General features: G+C 39.3%; 1 protein-coding gene and 1 long non-coding RNA gene across 5 annotated transcripts in view; both read left to right on the forward strand.

Moving 5' to 3' along the window:
- LOC149500181 (uncharacterized) overlaps positions 1 to 18929 on the forward strand; it is a 574180-nt gene that overhangs the window by 476376 nt on the left and 78875 nt on the right. The gene's annotated exons all lie outside the window — the stretch shown is intronic.
- Positions 358 to 18929, forward strand: part of Dh31 (diuretic hormone class 2) — an 82619-nt gene continuing 64047 nt past the window's right edge. The window contains exon 1 of one of the 4 annotated variants that reach the window (XM_089737422.1): positions 358 to 504. The gene's annotated coding sequence lies outside the window, so the exon portion shown is untranslated. The remainder of the gene's footprint in view (positions 505 to 18929) is intronic. The other 3 variants (XM_089737424.1, XM_028178288.2, XM_089737423.1) reach the window with 3 other exon arrangements.

An 18929-nucleotide genomic window follows, 5' to 3' on the forward strand; every position in this document is an offset into this window, starting at 1 on the left:
TTAAATTATTTTCTTAATTACAATAAATGTGTTATATAATAATATGTCACTAAAGAATAGTACGTATTTTATTGAAAGTCATAATTCCATGAAATACGAGTCATGGGTACAGAGTGAATGTGAGTGAGAAAATTTAAATAAAAGCAAAAAAAATCGTTTCTGATAATTAATTAAAATAAATATCACTGAAATATTATAATAAATCATAAAAATCAACACTATATATGTTCGCAAAAATGATATCTTTCGAAATTGTGTGTATATTATAATTTTCTGAAAATTCACAGAAGATGGCCAAATCGTGGTGATAAAAGTAATTTTGATTTGTCAAATTGGAATGTAAACTATGTTTGGGTAGGGCGGTGGGCGGCCCAGGGCGGCGCCCGCTCTGCTTGATGATATATAAGGAGAGCTTGGGCGGGCGGCGGCACAACACTTGTTGCCATCACGCAGTAGGTGCTGTGCTCCTGATTGTCGACGCCGCTGCAACTTCACGACGCTCAAGTAAGTTCTTAGATTTTTTATTAAATTCCATATTTAAATGTTAGCGAACGGAGCTGGTAGGCAACAAAAAAGTTTTTTTTCATTTTAAAAGTATCTAATAAATTCATATTAACTAAATATTTTACTCAAACAAAATTTCCATGCCCTCAAAATGAATATAGGGGAATTAGAAATAAAATTACGATTTTTTTTTTACCAATTAAGTTTTTTTTAAATAAAAGAAAAACCGTTTAGTCTGTTTTTTTGTCTTTTCTGAAAGTTAGCTTTCAAAAACTGTAACTTTAAAAAGTTAATTTTATTACTTAAATTTACGGCAAACTACGTCTTACGCAATAAGTATGATTGAAAGGGTCACGGTATGTCAGATTTTTAGATAAATTTCTTTGTAGCTCGTAATTTTAACATCAAAAATATGACTAGACGATGCAAAAGTAATTTGTCTGATTTATTTTCTTTGAGTCTTCAAATGAAATATAGTATGATTATACGTTTTATACATTTATTTACTTTCCCGGGGTAATACTTTCTTAAATGGATATGAAAATAAAAAAGCTCTTTAACTCTCTTTCTCTTTTATAAAGGCAAGGAAAGAACTTAAGTTAAACAAGGTTTGTTCAAGTACCTTTTTTTTTATTTGTTATTTAAATTATGATTTGTTAGTTAAATTGCTTAAATTAGATTATGATTTGTTAGTTAAAATTTACTTTGAAATATGAAGATTGCGAGAATACAAAAATGCTGGAAAAAAAATTGTATAAAGAAAAAAGAAAATCGTGAAGTGCTATTAAATTAAAAAAAATTGGCGTAACTTAAAAAACCCACTGTTCACAAAATATCTACCTTTTCATTGCTTGAAAATCTGTGGTAAATTAAGGAGTAATACGGAATGGTTGAATGGCTAAGTGGTCTCACTAATTTTTCAGATTTTTTACATATTTTTTTTAAAATAAAGCTACTTTATAACGAATTTAACTTCAATCATAGGAAATTATGGAAATTATAAAAATAAAGTCAAATCAACTTTTGCATAAATTACTTTCGTTCAGAATCATGTATAGTTTTTTGTGTTTTTTCACAAACTCTCGACTCGAATATTTAAATCGAATAGGTATATAAAAGAATATGTTCCTGAAAAATTCTCATACGTATATGAATACAAATACACGAATAAAGACATTACAGTCATCAACTGCAGTTTGATTTCAAAAACAGGAATATTAAACGTACGACATTTTACATTTATACTTCCAACATAATTAAAGTTACAAAGCACAGTTAGATTTTTGGTTTATTGCTTAGATGTGTGGATGAGCTCACAGCCCACCTGGTTTTAAGTGGTCACTGGAGCCCATAGAATCTACAATGTAAATGCGCCACCCACCTTGAGATATAAGTTCTAAGGTCTCAGTATAGTTACAACGGCTACCCCACCCTTCAAATCGAAACACATTGCTGCTTTACGGCAGTAATAGGCAGAGTGGTGGTACCTTCCCGTGCGGACTCACAAGAGGTCCCACCACCAGTAAAATTCAAAGATTATGTTGCTTAAAGCTCGAGAGCATAAATTCAGTTTAATTATTACAAAAAACATTTTTATTTTACAACTCAGGTAATTGTAAGAAAACGTTCCATTGAAAACCAAAAATATTACCCGAAACCTTCATATATTTAAATTATATCGTACCGAGTCACTGGTATAACTATTCGTATTTGTAGAAAATAATAAATTAAGACCATTCTCATACGATACACCTACTTACGCCGTGCCGAGAGCGTTGAGATTTATGGTTATTAAACATTTAATGGCATTGTACTTCAAAAAATAAAAATCACCGTCTTGAAAAAAAATATTATAGAAGTTAGAACTCAGAATACTTTTTTTTATTCAATAAATGTATAGTACATATATTTTTGGTTTCTATTCAATGTTTTTTTTCAAATAGTGTTCTTCCAATATGCATTCCTTATATTACGCAAATAAGCCATTTTTTGGTACAATAACTTTTTACGTGTTTATAATTGTAATGCAATAAAGATACATAATTCACCGCGTGTGTTAAGTAAAAAATAAGACTAAGTTGCTTTAGTGGTGAATAAGCAGAAATCAAATTAAACCGAATGATCAAATAAAATAATTGGATTTTTATTTTTATCGGTTTTCAAGAGTCATAGACGTAATCAAAAAACTATTTTTACGGTTTTATCTCCCGTTTTTTGTCATTATAATCATATTATTATTATATTTTTTTATTGCTTAGATGGGTGGACAAGCTCATAGCCCACCTGGTGTTAAGTGCATACTGGAGCCCATAGACGTCTACAACGTAAATGCGCCACCCACCTTCAGATATAAGTTCTGAGGTCTCAGTATAGTTACAACGGCTGCCCCATCCTTCAAACCGAAACACATTACTGCTTCACGGCAGAAATAGGCAGGGTGATGGTGGTGGTACCTACCCGTGCGGACTCACAAGAGATCCTACCACAAGTAAAAATATTATAGTATTTCCTACGTATCGAATAATTTACAATTTTGTTGCGGTCGACTGAATTGAAATTATTGCTTAAAATGAATTCCCTTTTTAATATTAAATTTCACGCGTCACAAGAGGCAGCCTTGAAGTCGGCAGTCAAGAATTTTAACTTAGTAAGTAAAATTAGTTTGTCAAAATCATTCGCAACTGAGAATTTGTGTTAGGTATTCAATTTCCTTCACGCATTCTTGTGTAGGGATGTTTCTGACACATTTCCTTGTATCTAAAAAAAAAAACTTACAAAGACCAAGAAGATAAGAAGCAATTGTTGCATTCAATTTTAATTCAAGTGGAGATTCTCTTTAATATGAGTTTAACAGTTCGGTCAGTGTTAAAGCCGCAAAGTTTTAGAAATGAGTCGACTATAAAAAACATAAAACGTTCATGATCTCGATATTATTAGTGAAGTTTCAGTCGCTTAACGAATGAACGAAGTATATTTTGGCTTCACATCATTTGCTGAAGTTAAGTATGGAAATAAAAGTATACATATAAATATAAACCATAGAACAATCAATTATTTCAAAATATATCAAATTGAAGACATTTGCGGTTGATTGCTAATCACAAGAAACCAATTTTGTTGAAAAAAATATTTTCCAGTCTCCTTTGTATTGTCTCAATTAAAATTAACAGTTTAATTTCAAATGTAAATAAAACAAAATCTAATAGTTAATTTTGTTTATTCAAGTGTTTTTTAGTATTCGTCTTTTCAATGGTGCGGGCAAAACACTAAATGAAAATTCGATATTACATATTTTGATAACTATTTAAATTGAAAAATATTCAAGGCTACAGGGGCAATAAAATAAACAGAATTTCAAAAGCTTAGGAATCAAAATTAAGTAATATACATTATTTATTTATATATTATGTTTAATTACTTAGTAATATAGAAATCCTTGAATTCGTATGAATGCAAAACCACAATATAAACAAACCAAAAAAACGTTTTGATTACCCTTAAGTGATAATATGAACAGGGCACTGATAAATAAATACTCGGGATTTCATTGAATGTGTTTAGAGACGTATCGTCGATTCGTCTTTTTCCAAAGGGACGTTTATATTAACAAAATCGCGATCCTCAATCTTAAGAAAAATGTTACACTGAAAACACTTCGGGAATTGTAATGCCTCTGCGTTCTTCGAAAATTTTCTCTGGAGTGAGGTTTTCTGTTAACCATGTGAAGTTTTAATCAATCATATTTAAAAAGCACATTGCAGTGTTTCTCGTTCAGCTTAAGCAATTCATATTTATTTTTCTTAGAATGTCAGCTAACATTGTTTGTTATTAAATTTATGTATACGATTTTGTATTTCCACGCTAAATGCAAACTGAATATTAGAAGATAAATTGATGAAGAAATTCAGTAATTTTCTACAGAATTTAATATCTATACTAATACTAATAATATTATAAAGAGGAAAGATTTGTTTGTTTGTTTGTTTCGAATAGGCTCCGAAACTACTGGACCGATTTGAAAAATTATTTTTCCATTAGAAGCCGACATTGTCCCTGATGAACATAGGCTACTTTTTTTTTTATTTTATTTTTTGGTTTCATGTGTGTTTTAGTGTTTCCGAAGCGAAGCGAGGGCGGGTCGCTAGTACTTAGATAATTTGGCTAATGCAAATTTAAAAACATTAAATAAACGATTACATTTCGTTGTAAAATGACAAAACTCTTTACATTCGTACCTTGCAGATTTAATATGTAGATGTATTTTGAAAGGTAAATATTATATACTATCGAAGCCTACAAAAAAAAAGATATTATCCAACAAATCCATGAGATGTTTCAATGAAGCCGTTTTTCATAAAGAAATAGCTTCATAAAGTTAGACCCGTAGAATTTATTATACGTACGTGTTACCTTCATCCGTAATATTATCAATTTATCGTCGTGATGGTCGTCACTTGACATTGATCATGGGTCCGTCTACTATCAGTGGAAATAATAATTTGTGTAATTACTGGTGGTAGGACTTCTTGGGAGTACGCACGGGTAGGTACCACCACCCTACCTATTTCTGCCGTGAAGCAGTATGCGTTTCGGTTTGAAGGGTGGGGTAACCGTTGTAACTATACCTAATATATATCTAGCCTTAGAACTTTTATTCCAAGGTGGGTGGCGCATTTAAGTTATAGATGTCTATGGGCTCCAGTAATCACTTAACACCAGGTGGGCTGTGAGCTCGTCCACACATCTAAGCAATAAATATATGTATATAATATATATTCACTACAATGGGCACGGCATATCTGCTCTACTAGATTGTTTTATAACTCACAGAATGATAGGCCACTGAAACAACTAATTACATAACTCTGGTTTCTTAAGTGCTAGTTTATATCAATAAATCAAGTGTTGGGACCACTAAAATAACTTTAGTTGTAACGTTAGTATAATGTTAAGTTTCGGATTTCCATAGGCTGGCGAACAATTATCCGTCAAGTGTGCCACAAGCTCGTCTGTCAATTGAGGCTATTAAAAAGTCTCATCCAAAAATAGTACATATTTTATGTTGAATTTTACTTATTGTAAATAATTAAAAAGATTTTGATCTAAATTTTTTTTGTTTTGTTTTTTATTGCTTAGATGGGTGGACGAGCTCACAGCTCACCTGATGTTAAGTAGTTACTGGAGCCCATAGACATCTTCGATGTAAATGCGCTACCCACCTTGAGATATCAGTTCTAAGGTTTCAAGTATAGTTACAACGGCTGCCCCCCCCTTCAAACCGAAACGCATTACTGCTTCTCGGCAGATATAGGTAGGGTGGTGGTGCTTACCCGCGCGGACCCACAAGAGGTCCTACCACCAGTAATTACAAAAACTGAATGCCTGTATGCTTAAGTTCTATGCTCTCTTAAGCCATTCACCCAGATTGTGATGAAACTTTTTAAAGTCCAGTTTTTAAAGTGGCACTCCAGGAAAGATTTCTGTAACCTTTAACGGACAAATGGTGATGTCCAAATAATTTCCTGAATTCGTTGTTTTTACCTTTTTTTTTAGTTACCCAATTATTATTTTTGCATTCAGAACAAAGCCTACGCGGCGCTTCAGACGATAACGATTTCTCTAAGATAAATATTTATGAATCGATTTCGACCTAATTAACGTTTTTACTCGATTATGTTTGACGCTGTCAGCTGTCAACCAGTTAAATGAATACCAACTAGTTATGTAGGTATTTAAATTGGAACTGTTTATTTTTTCTACGTACGTCAAAGGAAACACGAAAAGGCCCTAAAGTCCAAATGAGGAATAATCTACTTTCATTATTCCCCGCGATTAAGGTTCAAGTTCGGACCATTATATACGAGTAACGTTCATAGCGAGTTTTCATCGTCTCGATCCTAATTTGTATTTAGTGTTCAAATTTAACTTTGTTACTCGTAAATTTGGAGAACACTTCAAAGAATAAAATCAGCGTAATATCCAACGAAAATCCGAGAGTAGTGTCGGATATTTTACTGATGGTTCGGCCGATAATCGAAGCAACGACTACCCTATTATTTGATTCGGTAGTGCAGTGGTCAACGGGGATGACTTTTGCGCCGAGGATCGTGGGTTTCATTCCCACATCGGGGAAACATTGTGTGATGAGCAGGTTGGTTTGGTCTTTGGTTGTTTATTAATATGGATTTAGATTATTATGTATATTTAAACTTATATCATTCCCTTGGATCCATAGCACAGGAAATCCTAAATTGGGGTCGGATTACCGTGAGCGATTTATTTCTGATTATTATTATTTACTAGCCGTAAATACTCGCTCGCTTCGCTGGGCGTTTAAAATTAACATTATTATTTATTTTCATTATTATTAGGAAGTCCAACACTTATATAAGTATTAGCCTATCCATTAAGTACATGTAGTTTCTACATGAATACCAAGTTTCAAGTCAGTCGGATGCATGGTTCAGTAGTTATAACGGAACATCCGTAAAAACTACTGCAGATGTATGTATTAGTATAGATATAGTTAGATATATTTAGATTATATATCTGACGTAAAACAGTCACATGTTACCGTTTGAAGGGTGGGGAAAGCCATTGTGTTAACCAAACGAGACATCGATCTTATGTGTTAAATGGGCGGCATTCACGTTCCAATATCTATTCGCTTCGGTAATTCGAGAACAGATGAGTTGTACCATCGAGTATTAAAATAATAGTTATAAATATTTTGTTCTGTTCGCATATTTTACTTACGTTTTCCGTTGGCAATAAATAGGCAGTCGAGGATGTCAATGCTGTTTTGATAACCTCGAAATAACTTCTAAGATACCCTATATAGCGAAAACATGATTTTTATAGTAAAAATAAATGGAGCTCAACCAATTCCAACGGTCTTACCGCCGTTGGGAATGTATGAGAAAAAAAAGTAGTTGAATGTCATAATTGCCAAGAAGTTTGATAAATTATTTTTCGTAGACACTGATTCAACTTTAAATTGATAGATTATTCTCAGTTGAGATTAATCGATAAAACATTCGTTATTCCTTTTTTATTTAAAAAATTAATGTGATTCAAAATATATTATTAAGAAACGAGATCTATTCGTTAAGAATTATAATTGGTGTACGTTACAAGTGAACTACTTTTTCATTAATAGTATGGAATATTTTCCCTAACGATACGATCGGATACGCCTCAAATGAGTACAGGAAACCCTCAAATATTTTTTTTTTTTTTTTTTGCTTAGATGGGTGGACGAGCTCACAGCCCACCTGGTGTTAAGTGGTTACTGGAGCCCATAGACATCCACAACGTAAATGCGCCACCCACCTTGAGATATAAGTTCTAAGGTCTCAAGTAAGTTACAACGGCTGCCCCACCCTTCAAACCGAAACGCATTACTGCTTCACGGCAGAAATAGGCAGGGTGGTGGTACCCACCCGCGCGGACTCACAAGAGGTCCTACCACCAGAAATAATGATTGTTTCTATATACAATACTACAGAATCTACAAAACGATTCTCAGCGGATATTGGAGTGGACTATAAGGCCATAATACTCAGGCGGCGTGTTTTATTAAATAGGCAAGGTGGTGGTACCTATCTAAGAGAACTTGTCGTTTTTTTTTTTTTTTTCCACAGCAGAAAATCGCCGGATCCCCACCCGCACGGCAGGTGGGGTATGTGGGAGTCGAACCTCACTAAAAACTCCTGCCGCTCACAGCCGGCGCCCTACCCCGGACCGGGTGGGAACCCAGTCGGAGCTATTGAGACGGCGGGACAGGGTTTACGCAGAGCATATTACATCCATCCCGCCGTCCCCCAGACGCCGGACCGGCGGCCGCCAGCGACACGACCGCCGGTTCCCTCGGTCGACGGGCCAAGAGCCCGCATTGATGGCGCCGCGCTACACCTTCCCCCGGAGCGGTCGGGGGAACGCGGCTTACCACTCCGCCCCACGCCCAGGCTCCTTCCCGCATAAAACGAGTGGAGCCCGAAGCTCTTAGGGGACCGGGTTACGGACGAGATCCCGGTCCCGACCCCCTGCTCGGCGGCGGCGGATTTCTGCGTAGTGAGGAGAGCTTTGCCTCACTCGCCCCGCCGCCTCCTTCTGCGAGATGGTGCACTCGCAGAAGTCGAGCATAGCCTTCCAGGACTCGTCACCGCCAAGCATCGACGCCACGACGCCAGGCAGCGACAAGTCCGGTCCTATCTTTGCGACCAGGACACGGCGCCGCACCTCCCAAGCGGGGCAGACAGCGAGCGTATGCTCCGCCGTGTCCAGGTCGTGTCCACAATGGTGGCACCTCGTCGTCGGCTCAGCTCCTATCCGGTGCAGATACTTTCCGAAGCATCCGTGCCCAGTCAGCACCTGCACCAGACGGAAGGTGAGGCGTCCTCGGCCACGATTCACCCAGTCATCAAAGACTGGGTAAACCGCCTCGACGGTCCGTAGACCCCACGTGGGGTTGGCCTACCGCCTCGACCACGATTCGAGCACGGACCGCCGAGAATGGGCCTTCCGCGCCCGCAGCTCACTTTTGGAGGGACGCACCACGCCCAGAGCACGAAGCTCGCTGCGCCACCGATAGTCGGCAGCGAGCGACTCCACCTCCAGCTCCCATGGCGGCGTCCCCGCCAACACACACGCCGCCTCGAAGGAGACGGTGCGATATCCACGGATGACCCTGATAGCAACGGTGCGCTGCGGCCGGCGCAGGAACCGAGCCATAGCGGCCCGGTTGCGTGGCTCAGCCCATACAGGCGCACCGTACAGGGCCATCGATCGCACCACCCCCGCGTAGAGGCGGCGCACAGCCTGATCCGGCCCCCCGATATTCGGGTGCCCCCCCTATCACGGACCAGGGCAGGGTGTTAAATGCGTTGGCGATGTCAAGAGACACCGCCAGCGCCACCCCACCCCGTGAGACAGCCTCGTCCGAGAGGGCCCGCACGCGAAGTATTGCATCCACGGTCGAACGGCCCTCCCGGAAGCCGAACTGCTCCGCCGACAGGTCAGGTCCAACCCCGACCAGGTGCTGAACGATGCGGGCAGCCAGAATACGCTCCAGCAATTTTCCCGCCTCGTCCAGCAGTACGATAGGACGATACCCGGCGGCTGTATCCACCGGGCGCCCCTCCTTCCGCAACAACACAAGTCTGCCCGTCCGCCAGAGCAACGGGAACCGTCCCGACTCCAGGCAACTATTAAATAGCTCCAGGAGCCGGTCCCCTAGGGCATCGAGGGCCAAGGCCAGCACCCGGCCATGGACTCCGTCCGGGCCGGGGGCCGTGTCCTTTGCAGTCATCCTGACAACCGCTACACGGAGCTCTGCCCCAGTAATACGGGGCACCTCAGCAGGGGCTTCACCGTCGATGGCGTCCGACGGCTCACCCATAGCGGGGGGAACAAATCCCTCTCGCTCTTGCGGGAACAACGCCGAAACGATGTCCCGCAGCTGTTGAGGCTGGAGTCGCTCAGTCATAGGGGGGGGCCACGGACGCAGCTTGCCGCGCACCAACCTGTACGGGCTACCCCATGGATCCACTTCGAGCGCCTCCAAGAGTCTCTCCATGTTCTGCTCCTTGGCCCGCCTGATGGCCAGCCGCAGGGCGTCCTTCGCAGCGCGATATTCGCCGTGCAGCCGGGTTTCCTCCTCCGCAAACGCGACGGGGTCGTCGCGCCGTAGGCGGCGGCGACGGCGGTGTCTAGCGCACTGGCGGCTCGGCCGAATGGAGACCGCGCGCAGTCTCGCAATTTCAGGAGACCACCAGGGAGACTGCCGCCGTCCGCAATGCCGAGAGCCGACCCGGGGCATCGAGGCATCGCATATGCGGTGCATCGCGCCGCGGAACCATTCGGCCTCGGCCTCCACGTCGAAAGGGTGTGGGCGCGTGGGCGTCCACGCCGCCACCATAGAGGCCTCCACCAGGAGCTCCTTCTTCAGGAGCTTCAATGCCCACCTAGGGACCGGGATGCACTCCGCGGGGGGTTAACCCCGCGAGCGCCTGCGGCCGGTGTTGGCGTGGGAGCGGAAAGATCGAACCGGATATACCGGTGATCTGACAACGATTCCGCCCCCACCACCACGCCCCAGCCGAGGATGCGCTGTGCGATGGACGAGCTCGCGAACGTCAAGTCCACAATAGACTCTCCTGTCCACCGCACGCATGTCGCGACCGAGCCCCTGTTAACGATACAGAGATCGGCCGCGACCACCCACTCCTCCAACAGCCTACCACGAGCGTCCGTAGATGGGGAACCCCAAGCGACAGACTTCGCATTGAAGTCCCTGCCAGTATCACGGAACGGGGAGAGAGGTGACGAGCGATCACCTCTAGCCCGTCCAGGAACCGCTCGAACTCGACGGTAGGCCGATTCGGAGAGAAGTACACCCCGATCACGACGGTATTTTCTAACTGTACCGCGACGATCCCGGGAAGAGAACTTGTCGTGGGGTACTTTTGACCACTTACGGGGCAGATTGGGCTTTGGGCACAGCTCCCACACCACGGGATATCGGCTCCATGCCTAACAGATCAGGGGTAAAGTATTTGCTGGATTTATATTTATGGTCGTATGTACTAGTTCGTATTTACGATCGTATTGGTGTGGACAGGAGAATTCGCTTGTTGACGTTCAATTTTTTCCTCTTGTCTCAGTTAAAATTAGCTAAAATCTAACTTACGGCTAACTTACAAATTAACCCTTGAGAGCTTACAAAGCGCTCTACTATTTAACTACGAATTAGCTCACCACCAATAACAGAAGAAATGTATATAGCGACATGAGCTCGCAATTTCGATTTCTTTAGAATTGGTTTTAATTTAGAAAACTTTAGGAACTAGCAGCACTCCCACATCGTACCACGTCCAGTTTAAAAGCTAAATTCAGCTAAAACTATTTTCTGAGCAGTGGTATTCAATTTATATTCTAATCATGCGCAATTAAGGTAACAAATAAATTATATTTAATGTCATAACAAACAGATACCTTTCTCGAGTAACAATAATTACGAAAGATTTATATGTTAGTAAAATTATTGTTTCCTTGAATATTCTGGGCGTTTCGGATGCCTTTCGGAGTAATTAGGGCAATGTGATACTGCGCTTTAAAATCTACTTTAATTATTATTATTGTCATCAGCAATTATACCTAGTCAGGTCATAAATTCTGTCACATGTTTAATGTAAAATAATTGAAACAAGTTTATTCATTATGTAACCATTCATATACCAAAATGAACTTAACAAAACATAGATTCTTATGACACTAAAGTTTATTCAAAATGGCCTCCGTGATTTTGAATACAGGCCTTCAATCTGCGCGGCCAGTCGTCTATCGCAGCACGAACGAGGTCCATGTCAATATCGGCGGCTGCCTTAATCAAGGATGTCTTGAGTGACTCCGAATTGGGATGAGGCTTTGAGCACGCCTTTTCCTCCAAGTGTTGCCATATCTTGTAATCTAACGGATTCAAATCTGGACTGGAGGAGGGCCAGTCTTCGTGCCGGATGAAGTCGATTTCACGCGCCGCCAGCCAGTCTTGTGTCCTCTTCGCTCTATGAGCTGGCGCCGAATCTTGTTGGAATACCCAGTGCCTGTTATTGAACATGGTATGAGAAACAGGTTCCCCAAGGTTCGTTAGGACTGTATTTTGATACACAACTGCATTCGTTTTTACACCTTTCTCACAAAAATGTGCCTCTGTTAAGCCCCAATAAGAAACTCCCAACCATACCATGATCGAGGATGGAAAATGACCTCGTTGGACACGCGGATTACGGTTGCTCGCTTCTTCACTACTGTGTGCGTACACCTTATCATTTTGTTTGTTGTAGCTCTCTTCTACGGTAAAAATTTTTTCATCCGAAAAAAGAATTTCCCGATATTTTTTTCCCGCGTACCGCTTCAACAAAGCGCGGCATCTCTTCAGTCTCAGGTCCATTAGAGGAGCATTCAAACGATGTCCTGTTTTTCTTCGATATGCCCGAAGCCCTAAGTCTTCATTTAACGCCCTTTTCACCGTGGTTCTGCTTAACCCCATCTGAAGGGCCAACAGTTTCTGCTTGCGTTTGGGATTTCTTTGAATTCGCGCCTTCACAGCTTTTATCACTGCTGGAGTCCTAACAGACCGAGGGCGACCCCTTCTTGACCTGTCATCTACACTAGAGTCTTCATTGTATCGTTTGATGGTACGATAAACGAATCTTTTGGTTATATACAAATTTTTCAGTATGTTAAAAAATTGAATTGGCGCGTAACCGCAACGATGCAACGCAATAACTGCAACACGGTCTTCTTTAAGCGTCCACTCCATATTTAAAAATGAGTAAAATTCTAAAAGTATACATTTTTATTTTCATGAACAATTCGAAATTCGAAATCAATAAACTTTTTTGTGGCCAGCATTCTAAAAGAAAAGTTTTTACTGTGTGACAATACTTATGACCTGACTAGTTATAATTATCATTCTCATAACCCTATTCTGTTTTATATTAAAATTGTTATTGACTTACAGTTAGATACAAAATTCGGAAATCGACAGTCTCTAGCTTGTGTTTTTGTGTAGATTTTTAGATTTGAGATAAAAATAAACACACCGAGACGGGAATCTCAAATATCTTTATCAGAGATACGTTTTTCGATAGGGACAATTCTTTTTTTATTGGAAAGGAGGGACCCGTAGTAGTAGCTTGAATGTGTATCCAGTATTACCATATTGGGTGGGTGAAGACGGGTTCAGCTGAGTCGATTATAGCTGGCTGCTGCGTGAGTCAAAATAAAGGGGTTGACTTCTAGCGAAGTAGCTTTCCGGGGCTAACTTCTTATTTTATACACTAATACATAGATAAGTGTATAAAATAAGCATTTTCTGGTGGTAGGACGTCTTGTGAGTCCGCACGGGTAGGTACCACCGCCCTGCCTATTTTTGCCGTGAATCGGTAATGCGTTTCTGTTCGAAGGGCGGGGCAGCCGTTGTAACTATAATGAGACCTTACAACTCATATCTCAAAGTGGGTGGCGCGTTTACGTTGTAGATATCTACGGGCTCCAGTAACCACTTAACACCAGGTGAGCTGTAAGCTCGTCCACCCATCGAAACAAAAAAATATTTGGAACTTAGAATATCGTGAAAATCTACGTTGCTCGGATATCATTGGCGTCTTGTGAACGCCCACAGGAAGGTATCACCGTCCTGCCCATTTCTACCGTGAAGCAGTAATGTTTTTCGCTTTGAAGGGTGGAGCAACCGTTGTACTATAAAAACTGAGACTTAGAACTCATGTCTCAACGCATTTACATTGTTAATATCTAGGGGCTCCGGTGAACACTTAACACCAATTGGGCTCGTCTATGCATATTAACAAGCTAGAAAATCATGAGGCTCGGCTGTCTCATAAGGCCCGGCGATCATTATAGGGCGAAAGCAAATTTTGTAAAGTGTCACCTTATTACAAAGGGATTAATGTGAGGTAGGAAATCCATGAAGTTATCTAGAGTGACTCTCAGAGACTTGATCCTCCTGAATGAATTGACCGAGAATGATGATTGGGGGATTTGAGATATCCATCTGAGTTGAATCATCTTGAACTTTTTGAACGATAAAAAGGTCATTTTAATAAATTGTCTTTTTTTCTTCCGTAGAAGACAAACCGCCCAACTAATAAAGTGGTTATCGGACTGAAAGACATCAGTAATGCCAAGGGCACAGTCAGGTTGAAGCTCTTTTAAGTCCGGTATAAAGTCATATCATACCCGTGAAGGTGCACTATATTGAAGCCGAATGGTGATAACCGAATTTATCTTTACAAATGTCATCTTGAGGCAAAAGATCGATATCTCTATTGTATTCGTACTATGGTTGACTTAAGTTTCGAATTGTGGTGCATGTTTGGCCTCACAATAACATTAGCTATTACGCAAAATAATAATTAATAAACTTAGTCACTATTTTATTTTACATATCGACGCTTGAAAGGCAAACGTGACTAAGCGGCAATAACTGCTTTGTACATAAATGATAGGCCATAATATTCGATGCGCAAAAAAATATATATTTCTAGGTCCATTAAAATCATTTAAATCCTACAGCTAAATTCGTTAAAATATTTTTTTTTTCAGGTATTTCAACTTTAAATTAATTAGTCTACTGTAAAGTTCACGCATTGTCGCTTAGTCACGTTTGTCTTTCAAGCGTCGATATGCAAACGCTAAAGTCATAAGCTGAATCAAATTACAAGACACATATGTATATACATATTGACATGTTTCGCTTACTCGATTGAGTACAAAAACAAAGGACACCACGTAAGATAATTTTCTCGTAAAACAGAACAACTCTTCACAAATGTCGTGACATATCATGAGCATACACGTATGTTTATCTATTATCTTGCGTTATTCTCAGTTAAAGAGAGACTCTTCGAAGCGCCATTGAAATTCTCTAAACGATTCGCGTCAACAACTTCATTCTTTTCATACGAACTGCCAATTTGCCGATCGAAATATGACATCGTGTTGAATCAATGAATTCGGCTTGCTATCATAAATGACAGTAGTTTGATTTCAAATACAATATTATTTTGAAAATGTTAGGGTTTTTTTTGAGGTATCGATTTGAAATAAACTGGACTTAAAATATAAAAAATACTTTACCGTGCTTGCTCACAGTAAAGCAATAGTTCAGTTTTTTTTTTTTAAATAATCTCCGAAGATTATTTTGGCTAAACTGAAAACTGCTACATTATGTAGAGGAAAGGTGTACATTTAACTGCATTATTTCTGGTAGTGGTCCCACTTGTGAATCCGCACGTGTAGGTACCACCACCCCGCTTATTTCCGTCGTGAAGCAGTAATGCGTTACGGTTTGAAGGGTGGGGCAGCCGTTGTGACTATACTGAGACCTTAGAACTCATATCTCAAGACTGGTGGCGGCATTTACTTTGTGGATGTCTTCGATCAACAATTTTAATCGAAGGTTGATGTCTATGGGCTCCGGTAACCATTTAACCAGGTGAGCTGTGAGCTCGCCCACACATCTGTGCAACAAAAAAAGAACTTAATTTAATCATATTTTGACTCTTTGCATGCAAATTATCTATTAAAAAACCAATTCCAAGTAAAAAAGTAGATATGCTCTTTTCTGTGTCAGTCGACGCAGCGCTCTATATCCCCTTTGAAAACTCGATACGAATATTCAATTGATTCCTTCAGTTTCGTTTTTCCTCAAACCAAATATCAAAAGTATAAGTTTACATAAACCCATACAATAATATGGACACAATTCGCAAGGAGATACCCCAAGGGATTTGTATGCCAACGGTATAAGTTACTCTCTGAAAATAAGTCACATTACATAGAAATATAAATAGCTATAAATATATAACTATAATAAATAGTTTAAGCTAATCTTATTTTTTAATGGTCGTAGTTTATTTATGCAGTCGATAGTCTATAGATAAATATAAATAATAAACTCGAAGTAAAAATTTAAGTAAATAATTTACTTCAATTTATTTCAAAACAAAATCATTTTATCGATATAATTTTCAACAATTATAAAAAGGATTAGACTAATTAACATTACTTAACAAATCTAGAAAGGTGAAAGAAATAGAGGAAAGTCCGAAGTATCGACGTATCAATGGTTGTAAAATCAAATAGCCTAAAACAAACCCTGGTTTATTTTGATGGGATTTTCTCTATCGTTTTGTGTAGTTTAAGTTCACACTGTTTTGTTGTAAGATATGAGACTAAGTAACTAAGAGTATTCCTTAAACTGATTTCCATTGATTGTGAATTTCTATTTATATTATTTATTTATGAATTAAATGGAATTCATGATAGAATAAAGAAATTGATTAAAATGAATGTTTATTAAAAAACTCTTATTTGTCTTACTTTATCTCCTTGCCAGTAAATTAATCGCTTAAAATAATTAACTAAAAAAAATATTCTCTTGACGAAGAATATTTAAGTTCCCAAGACAGAATTCATTCGATACCTTATCGTAAAATTCGATTGTTTTCTTTCAATTTTCCTTCAGTTTTTTTTTTATGAAACCGATCCATCAGTTTCTTCTGTTTCATTGTTCGTTTCATAATAGCCGCCGTATAGAATTTCAAGTGAAGTGTCAATAGAAAATCCGGCTTTGTCAACCTACGCATAAAAACTATTATCATCTGTTTACGTCAAACAAGTGTAACGGTTAATGGCAAAAACTTCGATTAAGAAGAACAAAATATCTTTAGTTTACTTTTTTACAGTTTTTATTTTTATTCAACGCTTCTATGATAATATAATAATAATAATAATAATAATAAGCTCCCTAAAATCCTACCTTACGTCCGAGGCGAACATCTGTCCACGTGGGGAGCGGAAACGCGTACTATCGAAACTTACGCGGCTAACAAGGTACAGGTAACCCATTAATATGGAGACAAGACTAAAAAGAAAATTGAGAGGGCCGCTTCCCGGGGGCGATCGCCGGGGCACACCTGGAGCTGGCGCTGGGTGTTCCAGCATAGGATCCGTCAGCGGCGGAGAGTTGAGCAGGCGGGCTCCCGCCGGGGATTTACAACCCGAAAATGCTACAGCCGCCAACAGAAATCCCGATGTAGAAAGTAGGAGCAATAGCCCATGTGAACCTTACAGCCCGAGTACCGGTTCATACAACCCCTCGGTACAATCATCACCATCATCCTCGGGTCATAGAGGCTCACCAACGTCGACTATGGATGTTGCGCAGGGGGCGAATGCCTTTTTACCTGCGTCCACCAAAGCTGGCAAAACAAGGGTGCGCATGAAATGGAGCAGAGAAGTAAACCTATTTATCATGCGCACCTACTACTACGTCACTAAATTAGAAACTGATCTGACTATTTACAGAAAAAAGCTGCATGAACATTTTTCACTAAAATACCCTAATGTAAATATTTCACAGCAAAGAATATCTGACCAAAAAAGGGCAATAGAAAGAAATAAACTACTATCTCAAGAAACCCTAGACCGACTAAAAGAGGAAGTGAGAAAACAGCTCGAAGACGAACAAACCAATAATGTTGAAAATGAAAAATTAAATTCAGAAACATATTCACACGAATATACGACACTTACTCCACAAACTAATTTAACGAAGAAAACACAGCAACATACAAATATTATCTCTAGCACACAGACCTCTCATTCATCCACTCAAACCGAATCAATAACTCTGCTGTTAGAAAATGAAGTCGATATTTTAAATACTAACCCCACAGAAGGGGCAACACAGACACAAGAAGTTAAACATAAATTTGAAACGAATTTAACAATGTACTCAGGCATGGACCCTAAAGCAAGGCCGCCATTGCCTAAACTTAAATATAGCTCTAAGCTAAATGAACTGATACGTCTATTTAATAATGACATACTTGTAGATTACATCTCACCAGACACACAACTATCAGATGTACATACATTAACATATTGCACCGCCGTAACTATTTCGGAACAACTAAAATATAAAATTATAGCAAAAGAAGGAAACGCGAGATGTAAAAAAAACTTCAAACCACCGTGGCAACAAAGATTGGAGAAGGATATAGCAAAATTGAGAGCAGATATTGGTAAACTGACCCAATACATAAATAATAATAGATCTAAAAAAGTAGTCCAAAGCGTTGAACAAATATTTAAAAACACTAAAATACACACATCACACGAAAATGGCAATAAAAAATCTCAAGAATTTTTAGACACACTGAAACAAAAATTAGCTCTAAAAGCCCACAGACTAAAAAGATATAACAAATCACAGAAACGAAAGAATGAGAACACTATATTTCTAACAAATGAAAAACTATTCTACAGAAACCTAATGAAGCCGAAAACTGATCGAGACAATAGTAATATAGATATACCAACAGCAGAACAATTGGAAATGTATTGGGCTAGGTTATGGGAAAATAGTGCAAAACATAATGACAAAGCAAATTGGATTACTGAAGAAAAAGAAAGATGGGATACAATGGAAGAAATGCAATTTGATGACGTGACAGAGGAAGAAATAACTACTATAACAGCTAGACTACATAACTGGAAATCCCCAGGTATAGATAAAATCCATAATTTTTGGTTTAAAAAACTAATTTGCTTACACAAAACAATAGCCAAAAATCTAACAGATATTATCTCTGGAAATCAAAGTATTCCCGAATTCATAGCGACAGGAATCACTTATATGATACCAAAAGGTGACTTCTCTATAGAAGCATCCCAATATCGACCAATTACATGCCTTCCGACTATTTACAAAATTTTAACAACAGTTATTACAAAGAAAATAAATTCACATATAGAACACAATAATATCTTAGCTGAAGAACAGAAAGGGTGTAGACGAGGCCACATGGGCTGTAAGGAACAGCTAATTATAGACT

Source organism: Bombyx mandarina, chromosome 23, assembly GCF_030267445.1.
Source record: "Bombyx mandarina strain Sakado chromosome 23, ASM3026744v2".
Classification (NCBI taxonomy): Eukaryota; Metazoa; Arthropoda; class Insecta; order Lepidoptera; family Bombycidae; genus Bombyx; species Bombyx mandarina.